General features: G+C 49.7%; 1 protein-coding gene across 1 annotated transcript in view; it reads right to left on the bottom strand.

Annotated features, from left to right (window-relative positions):
• Window positions 1–12,500, bottom strand: part of il1rapl1a (interleukin 1 receptor accessory protein-like 1a) — a gene marked incomplete at both ends in the record, with an annotated part of 137,372 nt that overhangs the window by 116,479 nt on the left and 8,393 nt on the right. The gene's annotated exons all lie outside the window — the stretch shown is intronic.

The following is a 12,500-nucleotide window of genomic DNA, read 5'->3' as shown; positions in this document are numbered from 1 at the left end:
TTTCCGTGGGATTCTGCGGCAGCTGGGGCCGGCCCAGCGGGGGGCTCATCCGATGGCTCTGCCGGGGTATGAGGAGGCAGCCTGGCAAGAGGCAAACCGGGACCGCAGCTAAGTCGACAGCAGTCTTCAGAGGGTAATGCGGAAAAACCCACCCGAGGAAAACCCGTTTTGGAGAAGCCATAGCTGACATACTTGAAAGCATCTGCTCGGTTAAATGCTTCCATTTCCGGCGTCTGTTTCCAAAATTCCCCACCACTTCCCTACTCAAGAGTTTTCTCAGATGGACCCCAAACGACTTTATATTGTTTGCCGGATAAAAGCCTGATTAGTTGCCATCACTTCAGTTCTTCACTCCTCAAATCAACAGTGGACCTTACTTAAAGCACTTTACACTTCTACGTAACTGATGGGGTGAAGTCACTCGCCAATGCAACCAAGGTCGTCACTGTGCTGAATAATAATGACTCAGGATATGCTGGCCCAGTCCAACCTCAGACTCCGCAAGATTGAATTGAACAGCCACGATGTCATGGGAGCGTCCCAAGAGGACCTCACCAAAGGGCTTATAAGACCTCGACTCAATCAGACTCCCCCTAATGCAACGCAGTCTGGGGCTTGCAGCTGTTCACCCACACCTTCACCTTCCGTGTAGCAGCCAACAAAAGACCCTTCACATGGCGCGGTGTGCTATCGACCGCCAATCACTACCAATCTCAAGCGCTCAGAGGAAAGAGATGTATATCTTCTGCGATGCGTCCACCAAAGCAATCTGTGCCATCGTATACCTCGAGATGACCAAAGTGGAAGGGCAGAGTGATGTTGGGCAAGTCGAAGCTGGCCCCAAAACGCGACATAACCAACCTCAGACTCGAGCTCGGCGCGGCAGAACTAGCAGTCGAGATGGCGGAAGTCATCTCACAGGAGCTTCTTCTCCAATAGCAAGTGGTGCCAGGCTACATTACAATTGAGACGAGACAACTTTTACATATACGTTCACAACCGTGTCCGGCGCATCAGACGGTCCACGCGGGCAAGCCAATGGCAATATGTTCCCACGGATCAAAACCCTGCTGACCAGGCTACAAGAGCCCAGCCAACAGTTAGCCCACTGCTATTGGCTAAACGGAGCTGCCTACCCGAGGTTACTGTATGTGTCAGGTGCCTTTCAGCCTAGCTTGGCAATGCACGGTTTGAGGGTTTCTCTAGTTAAAGATCTCTCTCAAGCGCCGTGGCTCTCACACTTCATTCACTCCTTCAAACGAGCATCTCAGAACAGCCCTTGCCATGGCTGGCACGCATGCAGAAAGCCCCTATCCAAAGAGCAACTCGGCAGACACCACATAATCACATTGCTAATCAGACACTTCCCCATGCTGGTTCAGCACCATGGCCAGCACTTCACAGAAGGACCGGTATTTGCAGCAGGATACGAGGTCGTTGGGGGAGAGCGATCTATCAGCAGCACAATCCACAACTGTGTGACCTGCCATAAACAAGAGAGAGAAGATGATGGTAGACCTACCGCCTCAGCACGGACCCTCCCTTCACATACTGTACGTAGGGCTCGATGTGTTTGGCTCTTGGTTTGTTACCGCATGAAGCTACTACTTCGCTATCAGAGGCCCTGTGAAGCAGATCAGACAGCAGAAACAACTGGTGGTTGCCTGCAAATAGCCCCAGATAAGACTCCACCGGCCCTCACAACAAGCAAGTTGAGAAATAATTGACAGAGCATGAAGGCACGTGGCAGTTCAATCTCCCGTACTCTTTGCATATGGGCGGCAGCTGGGAGCGGATGATCGCGAGTCATAGACCATATATTGGACACCGTGCTCCTCAAACATGGAACCGGAAAGCTAACCCGAGCTAACCCAAGTCACAACATTCATGGCAGATTTCACTGCGATAGTCAATGCCAGGCCATTAACCTCAGTTTCCACAGACCCAGAGCACCCAACCATTCTCACTCCAGCTACTCTGCTTACCCAGAAGGTCGGTGCACACCCGTTACCTCCGGGTCAGTTCAATGAGAGGGATCTCTCAGCGGCGACAAGTTCAGCGTCTAGCTGCCTTCTGGGAATGGTGGAAATGGGAATATATCGGTGAACTGCAGGGACACCGCATATGGAGCGAAAAGCCAAACATGCAGGAACCCCGGGGACGTTGTCCCACTGCGGGACAACTATTCCAAGAGGAATGACTGGCCCCTTGACCTTGTCACAAAGACCTTCCCCGGCGACGGCAGGAAGGTAAGGAAGATCGAGGTAAAGATCAGCAAGGACGTTGCAGTGAGGCTGTTCCTAAGCCCCGTCTCGGAGGTAATCCTCCTTCTGCCCAGTGACTCCAAGGCTAGGGACTGCGAAGCAATGCCCCGACTTTTGAAAGTCTAGGTTCCCGGGTGGTTTGACATCCTATAGATGCCAGGCAGGAAGTGTTCTGGACCCCCTTAACTATTGTGACATCATAGCATTGTGATGACAGTGTAACGGAAAGCAGCCAGTCAGAGACAAACGTAGACAGTAAGATTGCGCCACAGACTCAGACTTACATCTCCTTCCATCCGCCTCATCATTGCCCTTGAGAAAGCAGAATCTGTAAGTGTATGCGTGTATGCATACAGTGTAAGAGCTATGACAATGTATTAACAGGTTATCTGCATTTGCATAGAGAATGATCGTTAATCGGCATACTTCTGTTCCACAGTTACACACGGCTTCCATTAAAGAGACCTAAAGTCAACTCCTGGTTCCGGGTACTTTTTGGGAGAGTTGTTTAGCTCGCTGCATAGGCCCGTACGTGTTCACGTGGCAAGGGCAGAAGACAAGGCGTCGCGACCTTCAGATGCCGAGAGAGTAACAATTTTTATAATAATAATGTCAAAATATTATTTACAGATCACTGGAATGTCTGGACGTGATACCCCTTATAAATACTCTTCAATTGCACTGGCTCTCTGAAAACGATCTCACGGCTCTGCGCCGTTACTGCCAGCTCTCTGCGGATGGTAATATTTTAAATCTTACTGCGCTAGCTATAAGAGACGGTTTTTGTGTACTAGCAGTTTTTTGCAGCAAGGCTCATTTGCATAGAAAGGGGCCAAATGTATGCATAATACCTCATTTAAATACATGCAAATAGCATTGGCGCACAGAGAGGCTATTTGCGTGACAGCGCAGTTAGCGGTGCATTTCACCGTTTACGGGTGCTTTATGAATTTGACGGTTGCTTTATGTGTTATTTCAGCAGGTTTAGCGGCTGTAAAAGCCACACAATCCTTTTGTGAATTCGTCCCAGAGTCTCTTCAATCAGTACAAACCATCAGCATCTGGCTGGCCTTCATTCATCGATGCCACGGCAGGTGGTCCGCATAGAACTGGGGATTCATTCATTTGTCCCCTATATCGCTCACTGTCTTTTACCATCATCCCACCACTCTGCACACACACACACACACACACACGCACACACACACACACACACACACACACACACACACACACATGCACACGCTGTCGTACAACCCTCCCTACTGTTCCACTTTTTTTTTCTTGGCCTTCAAAAATGTCACCACAAGAATTTACATCGCTAATTGGCACTGAGCGATCCCTTCACGCTACACTCCCCACCTCATGTCCTCGTTTCTCGACATGCATTCATCCCTCCATCCTCCCCCCATCTTGCAGAGCCCAGGGCGATGCCTGCGCCATGCGTGCTCTTTTTCTGCGGCTCCGACACGATAACGCCCGAGACCCACACACACACACACGCCCAAGGAAGTGGGCATACACATACATACACACATACTGTAGGATGCAAACCAATTCTCCTAGTAAGAGTTGAAAACAGTTTCTTAGCTAATGGGAAGAGTTGCCAGTGGTTGCTCTTGCGATGCGATTTGCTTAGAGAACGAAGGCCCAGAATATGACCCTACCGACATACTACAGTGGCTTAGAATTAAAATTGTACCGTATACAATTTGATGGGAAAAGACTGTGATGTCTTTGGTGAGAGAAAACCTTTGGAGAGAGACAACTCACGCACTTAAAAGAGGTTTTTAAAAAGTGACTTGACTGTATGACAATACCAAAAGTCTATCGCTGGTTGGCTCTAAGTGCCTGAGTGCATTTCTAAAGCCGAATGGGTAACAGATGGGCGGATTAAAAAAAAGTGGCCGAAGTAAGAGATGTTTTCCACTCGGGGCCGATCGAAATGTGCCCTGATGCAGAGATACGGAGAACAGGCGCCGTCTCCGCCTTTTTATCTGTCTTCATTTTCTGTCTCCCCCACCTGCAATCTGCCCCTGCTCTCAATCACTCATGTTCTCCATTCCGTCTGAATGCCACACTCTCTCATTTACCTTGCTAATACCAGCATTCCTCCTTTTCCAGCCCCCCACCCCCCTTATCTCTTTCACTCTGCTATCAGCTCCTCTCGTTTGATCTGGAGGTTGAACTATTCCATCTCTCCCTGGCTTTTAATTCTCCTGATTGAGCCAATTACCTTCTGGGTGGATCAATGTGGGAAAGGTAATGACTTAAATGGCGGCCGCATGAAAAGCCACATCGCCGCTTCAAATGGTGCAGACGGGGGAAAAGGGGGAGTGACGGAAGGGTGGAGAAAAGAGTGTAAAAAAAATTCCCGGGTAAGGAGGGAAAATGAATATCCGACCATTTAACCGCAGCCGGGCACGATTCAGTATACACTGTATGTTTAAGTGGCTCATTTTGTGTCGCCGCTTCTACCTGGCGTAAGCTAAAGATGTAGCATAAGCAAGTAGAGCGTCCTTTTCCTTCGGGGATTATCTAAAATGCACAGGCTCTTTGGGAAACTGGGTCACTTTGAAGCCGCTGAATCAATATCCTTCAGTAACCCACAAACCCTTCCTTGATAGTCATAACCTATTCCCGACTCCCAGCCCTGGGATGAGCAGCATGAGGCCTACATGTGAATCTACACATGAAGACACACACACACACGCACGCACGCATGCACGCACACACACACATAAACATTTTATCACCCATCACTGTATTTTGTCATCTCCTGTTGAGCGAGCTGTCCCATCCCATTGGGTCGCCTTCCTTCAACCTCCTATCCATTATTGATGTAATGGAGCATTGTATCTTATGCACCTCGGGCCCATTGGGAACCAGGGAACTAGGCCACGGACAAGGGGTTTGGGCAAGAGCCCGGCACAGTTGGTTTCAGGCCCAGGAACCGGGCCTAACCTAACCTACATCCGTCTTCGGTCTTATCGTACAACATACAGGAGGCACTAAAAATGGAGGCAAAATATAGAAATCAAGCCAACCGCTCCCACATCACACCATCACACCATCACACCATCTCACCGTCAACTTAAACCCAACTCAAACAGCGGCGTGGGCAGCGCACTTGTCAGCCCACCTCACATCGGATCAGATAAGGGACCTCATGATAGAAGTGCGAGTGTTCAAATGTGAACGCGGCGCTCCAGGTCGTTGCATCCGAGAGGCGGTCTACAGTGCGCGCGTCGTGCGGTTGTCTCTCTCGGATTAGCGGTGAAGGGCAGAGGACTAATGTCTACCCCCAGGATGCACTAAGGCTAAAAAAACCAAGGAGCTGCCAGTGGCTGATCCTTATTTAATTAGCACTGTTTTTAATTACTCAAAGGGAATGCAAAGTGATTGACGACTATAATCAGTTTAGTGCTTCTCTGTCTCTCTCTCTCTCTTTGTCCGTCTCTCTGTATCATAGTCCTTCCTCACTTGCTTTCTCTCTTTTTTTTTTTTTCCTACTCGTTTCATCATACACAGACTTTCCCACTGCTTGCTCATGGCTGTCGTAGTAAATCATGGGCTAAATGCATCCGAGCACAACTTAGTGGATCCAGCGTGGAAATCACCTCGGTTTTCCAGAGAAAAGAGGAAACGTCGGCGGTGTCAGTGGAGTGGGGGCTGGGGTTCAGGCAACTCTTTTGCTCCGTCTCCAAAAAAAATCTTCCCACACGCCTCCTCCTTTTTTCCTTCCTCCCCGTTCATTTGCTTCAAACACACGGAGCGGTCGTGCATGCGTACGGCCCCAGAGCCACGCAGCGACGTTCCATTTGGGCGCGTGCGTTTTACAACGCACGCCGAGAACCTCCCGGGTGAACCTCCTCCTACAGCGAAGGCCAAATCAGCGAGGGGCTTCTTCCCAATGTGAGGGCTTATCAAAGACGAGCGGGAAGATAAACCAAATAAGTTCATTAATTCAGACCGATGTTTATTTTGTATTATGTAAGCTGGACCGACTTTGTGCAAAATCTTCAAAGATTAATCCTTTTCAATACATTTCTGTGGCGTTCAGTGTCGCCTCACTTCCATGGATAGAAGTGAGGCGCGACAGCTGATCAACCATCTTTCATATTGACTTTATATAAATCCATTCTCGAATGATTTACGTGTGCAATTCAGAGGACGGAACAAGCCCTTGGGTTAGGATTAATCATGTGATGATATATAGTATTGAATCCTTCCTCAGTCACTCACTCACTCACTCATCCACCCACTTACCAGCGCCTTTCTGTTGTTTCGCCCACTCACTCGGCGAGTGAGTATGACCCCATACATGCACTCAAGTGGACATGAACGCACACACACACACACAGACACAGACACACACACACACACACACACACACACACACACACACACACACACACACACACACACGCATTCAAAAATGTTATCCCTGCGTTTCATTCTTTCTTATTTTTAATTGGGCGGCTTTAGTGAGACTTAGGAGAGAGATTCCTTTTATCTCTCTCTGCCTCTCGTCCAACCGTTCCTTCCACTCCTCACCTCTTTGCTCGATCCCTCTATCTCCATCCATTCTTTTTGCCTTTTTATGAACTGAGTTTTTCCACTTGGCAGCACTCCCTCTCCTACTTGCCGAACTTGTCTCCACATCAGACGTTTACACCCATCCCACTCCCCGGTTCGCTCCTCTCCAGCCGCTCGGCCCCGCAGATGGAGTAATCCCTGTCATATTGTCACATTACACAAGTTCAGATGCTAATGGCTGCACCGCTAATCCAGCTGCCGGCCGCCCTGGACCGGTGCCACCGCACCCGCTCAGACCGGGCTCTCCGACAGCTGTGTCCTGATCCATCATCATGCCAGCTCCGGTCCCCCGACCACAGGGGCAGGCAGATGGGGCCGGATGGTGGGGAGGTCCGGTTGCTAGGTGCGAACAACACCTCGCAACCAGAGAGAGATAAGGGCTAGACGGGGTGAGGTTCGCAGTCTGGGAGCCTTTTGGATCAGGTCGGGGCTGAAAATACCGATCCAAGGCTCGGACCCGCTGGGACGGATGAAGGACAAAGTTGGAAAGTCAGGCATCCTTTGTGGTTTGAGAGCAGGGGAGAAAAACCGAGGGAGAGGCAGAGAGAATGCGAGAGTGGGAGAGAATATGAGATAAAGTGAAAATTCACTGGAGAGAAGCAGATGCAAACAGTAGTTTATTGAACTGTGGATAAAGATGAGCCCTGGCAGGCAATTATGGTCATTACTGTCTCCTACAATCTTTGTGAAATAGAATTCCCCCCTTCTATGGGAAGGAGGCAATGTACTTAAGCTCCAGAACATTCTGTGTTTGTCATAAAGTTGTTCCAACCGCCCCTCTGTCCATTAGAGTAGAGAAATCGGTTTGCCTATAATCTAAGTATAACACTACTTATCAAAAATTTAAAGTGAATTAAAACCTCCTCCTTTTCAATAAAACATCTGCCCAAGAGCGCCATCCCATTAGCAAAAAGCATGCATTCAGCTGCTTCAAAATAATTCAGCTAATTTGGCTGAAATCCCCCGGCTCAATTATTAATGAACGACTCCTGGAGGAGCGTGGGACAGATAGGGAGGTGGCGGCGGGGGGGGGGGTTGGGGGGACGACTGAATACATATTCAGGGAATACATACGGACGTTCCGTAGGGAGAGGTGTGTCCCAGTGAAGAGGAACTGTCCTTCACCTCCCGCACCTGCAACACTTCAACAAGGCTCTCCACCCCCCGCCCCCACCCCTCTCGCACGTAATTCTGATGAGCTTTCCATGGGGGATGATGAAAGCGTTTGATATGACACCAGCAAAGTGGCGGTGGAGGTGTGTGTGTGTGTGTGTGTGTGTGTGTGTGTGTGTGTGTGTGTGTGTGTGTGTGTGTGTGTGTGTGTGTGTGTGTGTGTGTGTGTGTGTGTGTGTGTGTGTGTGTGTGTGCGTGTGTGTGCGTGTGTTGGGGGGGGGGGCCTAGTTGTACTCCATGTCCACATCCACTTGATGGATCACAAACGACAACTGGTTTGCGGTCGTATTGCAAAAAAAACCCATAAACCAGTAATCAGGAAATGAGACGATGGCAATCTGTAATTGGACCAATCGGGTTGATGGAAAACACAAGAACACTCACATGAGCACAAATACAGAACAGTTTTTGTGAAGAGCCTGACCCTTGACCCCCCCTCCGATGCACAAGAAGAGGACCGAGCAGCGGCCAGACGCCGAGCTGCTCAGCCTGTGTGCTCAGCTCTTGCGCACACATCGCCGCTCGTCCCTGTTTACATTTCATTAGACCGGGAGATATGTATATTACCGCTGAAAACCCCCGGACTTGCCCCTCCCTCTCCACTGTCGCTTAACTCTCCCAGAGCGATGGAGAGGACGCTGTTCTCGGCCCAGCCAAACAGAGAGTGGATGTTAAAATTCATGCCGGTGGAGCTGGATGGTTCTACAGCTACATTTGTATTCACTAGGCCCTTAGTGCACGCTGCTCTTAAATCTGGCGCGGGCATATTTCAAGCTAGACTGAGAAACAAATAAAGAAAATCGCGGTGAGCAGAATATGCAGTCCCTTGCAATTCAAAGGCTCTTCTGTCAGACTTTTGTGTTAGACCTTTATATAAAGAGGAGAAACGGCAAAACGGGAATCCCATAACCTAAACGGTATTGAGCGCTTCCCGTCGGGGACAGGCGTCCCCGGGTCTTCATCACGCGGCGCAGGTGGCTGAAAACGGGGCAGTGTTTTTGGGTAGCGAGCTGTTTCTGATGTCCTCAATGAGCCCCGCAATCCTTTTCCACCGTTCCTTCCCACAGCTGCTCCGGGCCTCCGGGTTCAGCGAGACATGTACGAGAAGAACGGGAAGAGGTGGGAAAGGAGGACCGCCGAGGTTCTCATATAGAAAGCTCTGGAGAGAAAGCGAAAATTGAAAGCAGAAATGGAAGGGGGGTGGATTGAAGTATCCTTCTTTTCCTGGGATTATTTGGTCCCTTTCATTCCGAGGTTTTGAAGAGGGAGGTCTCGGGGTCAGAGCGGTTAGGAATGCACGCTGAAGGGTTTGAAAGGGAGGAATGCCTTCCGCCATTGGCCGAGGTTCCCCCGGAGGAGAAGCAAGAGCGGTTGGAGGAAGCCCCCGAGGCTAATCTGTCATTAGGATTCCAAAGGAAGTGCTCGCTGTATGGAGAGCTAGGCGGACAGAAGAACGGACACACACACACACACACACACACACACACACACACACACACACACACACACACACACACACACACACACACACACACAAATGCATATACACTCAGACTCTTACGTCAGATTATTCCTCCCCATTTACCAACGCATGGATGTATTCATGCACAATACACACATCCACATCCACAATGCACGTTCCATCACAAGAGGGGCACGTCACACCGAGCGACACCTGAATAAGTGAGTAATCCCTTTCAGCCTCATAGGCGGACCCACGGAAGCATTAAACATTTAACAACAGTGGTAAACATCCGCGCAATCAATACGAGCTAAACCCTGAGGGAAATTTATTCCAACTAAAACACAATAGTCAGATTGTGCATGACTGTAAATAACACAAAATCCACATTTATGATCCACTGATTTGGTTAAAGAGAGGATATAAAAGCTGGATAATGGGAAAAAAAAGTTGAATTGTGGTGTGATGTGAAAAGGGCATCAGGGCAAAAGTAAGATAGCGCATTTATGCACGAGCATATGCACGCACACGCACACGCACACGCGCACACGCACACGCACACACACACACACACACACACACACACACACACACACACACACACACCACACACACACACACACAAGTGAGCAGCAGCCTTTGGCCTCCACACTCCATTATAGGGTAAACACAATGAGGTCTGTTATAGTAATGAGGGGAACCCAGCGCTGTATTGATCACATTCAGTGGATCAGAGAACCTGTGTCCGTCCCTCAGAGCCCACTTTACACAGGGAACCCAACACAATCGCCTCTCACTTACTACTTCAACCCTCTCTCTTTCTCCTTCTTTCTTTGCCTTTCATTTCTTCCTTCTCTCCCTTACTCTCTCTCCCCCTCTCGCTCTCTGCAGCATTTCGTACCCGTCCATTTCGAGCAACCCCTCTCTCTGCATGCGCTTTTTATATCTTGTTTTGTTGCCTCATCTCCTCTCCTCTCTCCTTTGCGCTCCCCTCGCTCTTTCATTCACTCTTCCCCTGCCATGTATCAACCTCCTTATTTATGTAAATCCATTTGCTGTGAGAATGAAGCTTGTCTAATGTCCCGAACACTACTGGATTTCATGCCATTTCTTCCCGGTAACGGTAGAATAATGGAAATGTAAATAGCGTTAAGCTGGGAAGCTTAAGACAACCTCTTAATGAAGGAAAAGAGAGAGAGAGGGAGAGAGAGAGAGAGAGAGAGAGAGAGAGAGAGCAGCAGAAGCATTTCACAAAAACAGCATCAAAAGCCTGCCGATGCCAGAGACTATAATGACACACACACACACACACACACACACATACACACAGGCCAATGAAGCATGTGTTAGGGAACTGGCCAAAGAGACGACGACATAAGATTTCGAAATGTGGGCTAAGAATTGGCTTGCGAACAAAGCCTGAAAGCACATCCTTTCACATGACATTTACACGGCTACACTACAAACACCCTTCGCGGCTGCGTCTCGATGTATATATATTCCTCTCGTGCTCTGAAAAGATCTGAATACAGTATAGGGTGCCAGCCCCAGCGCCGGGAGACGGAATATGGGGAAACGTCGATCAGGATTTTCCCTTTCGCTTGGGAGTGACACAGCCTCGGCCCTTCTGTCCGTCATCGTGAAAACGTGACAAGCCATGGATGGCCCGCGAGGGAGGGGGAGGAGGGGCGGTGCACCTTGAGCCGAAGGGGGAGAGCGAGGGTGAGCTCATGTGTGAACAGAGGAACAGGCGGGAAAAATGAAAAGTGGGCTGAAAGCGCTCAGAGGTGACCTGGCGTGGCGGCTGATGGGAAGCTGAGGACGATACAAAAAGTGGTTGCCGATGGGCGCGCTTGAGAATCGAACGTGGGAAGATGACCGGCGGGCAGGAGAAAAATGTCAAATGAGGATTTCTTATTTTTTAAAAAATGGTACACGTATTCTCTTCCTTGCGAAAAGATGACTCGTCATTGTCCTTCAGTCCTACCTTCCCAACCCCACCCCACCCCACCCCACCCCTGTGCCTCCACCTAGCCCCGGTGGCTTCACACAGAGTGCAGAGCGGCACGTCCTTGCTGTGCTGTTCAACCTTGGGATGGAGCTCTATTAGCACATCAGGCTGTTAAGTCAATCCCCGATCCACTCAGCCAAACGGACCGCTGGCTTGATCTTTGATTGTGAAAGCCTGTCAGGCTGGCGAGTTAATCCCGGAGCGGAGAGGGCCAATCAAGCTGTCAGCGCAGGGCTCGCTGTCAATAACAAAGTTGGGTCACAGAGTCAACGGAGGAGACCCCCCCCCCCAACCCCCCCGCGCGCGCGCCCCCTCCCGGACGAGTTCGACCCCCTGAGACGAGACGCACCTACTGTACCTGCGGCATAACCAAATAGCCAGAGCCTAAGAGACGTGTTTGTATTTAACAAAAAGGAGCCTAAAAGCCTCTATCTCAATCAGGAGACGGGGGAGAGTCGTGTTGTGTTGAACCCCAGTCGGTGTCGACCCCCCTTCATTAGTTTGTCGGAGCTCGCACACTTGACAATCTGAAGCGGTAGAAAGGTTATTGTGCAGTCACCGGAACCGCCCACATCTGCAGTGGCAGGAGAAAAAAACAAAACTCTTTTACAGAAGGGGAAAGGGAGGAGAGGGAGGGAAAGAACGGCAGCGTGGCATCAGTAGAGGACAACGGGGAGTGGAAAGAACTACTGAGCGAGGGAGAGGAAGATAAAAAAAAGAGGGATGGAAAGAAAGCAAGTGGAGAGAGAGAGAGAGAGAGAGAGAGAGAGAGAGAGAGAGAGAGAGAGAGAGAGAGCGCCAGAGCACTATTTGCAATAGATTAGTTGTTATGGTGATAAGCAGAAGGGAGAGAGAGAGAGAGAGAGAGAGAGATGTAGTTGTCAGGGTGATGGGGCTGTACTGGGCTAATAATGATATGTAAAAATAACTGTGCTTAGTGCTCTCCTTACCTTTGCAGAGGCTCGCTGACACTCATGCACGGATGCATTCA

The sequence above is a fragment of the Zeus faber genome (assembly GCF_960531495.2).
Source record: "Zeus faber genome assembly, chromosome: 18".
NCBI classification, from domain to species: domain Eukaryota; kingdom Metazoa; phylum Chordata; class Actinopteri; order Zeiformes; family Zeidae; genus Zeus; species Zeus faber.
The sequence above is the reverse complement of the archived record's forward strand: the minus strand, read 5'-3'. Positions and strand labels throughout refer to the sequence as shown.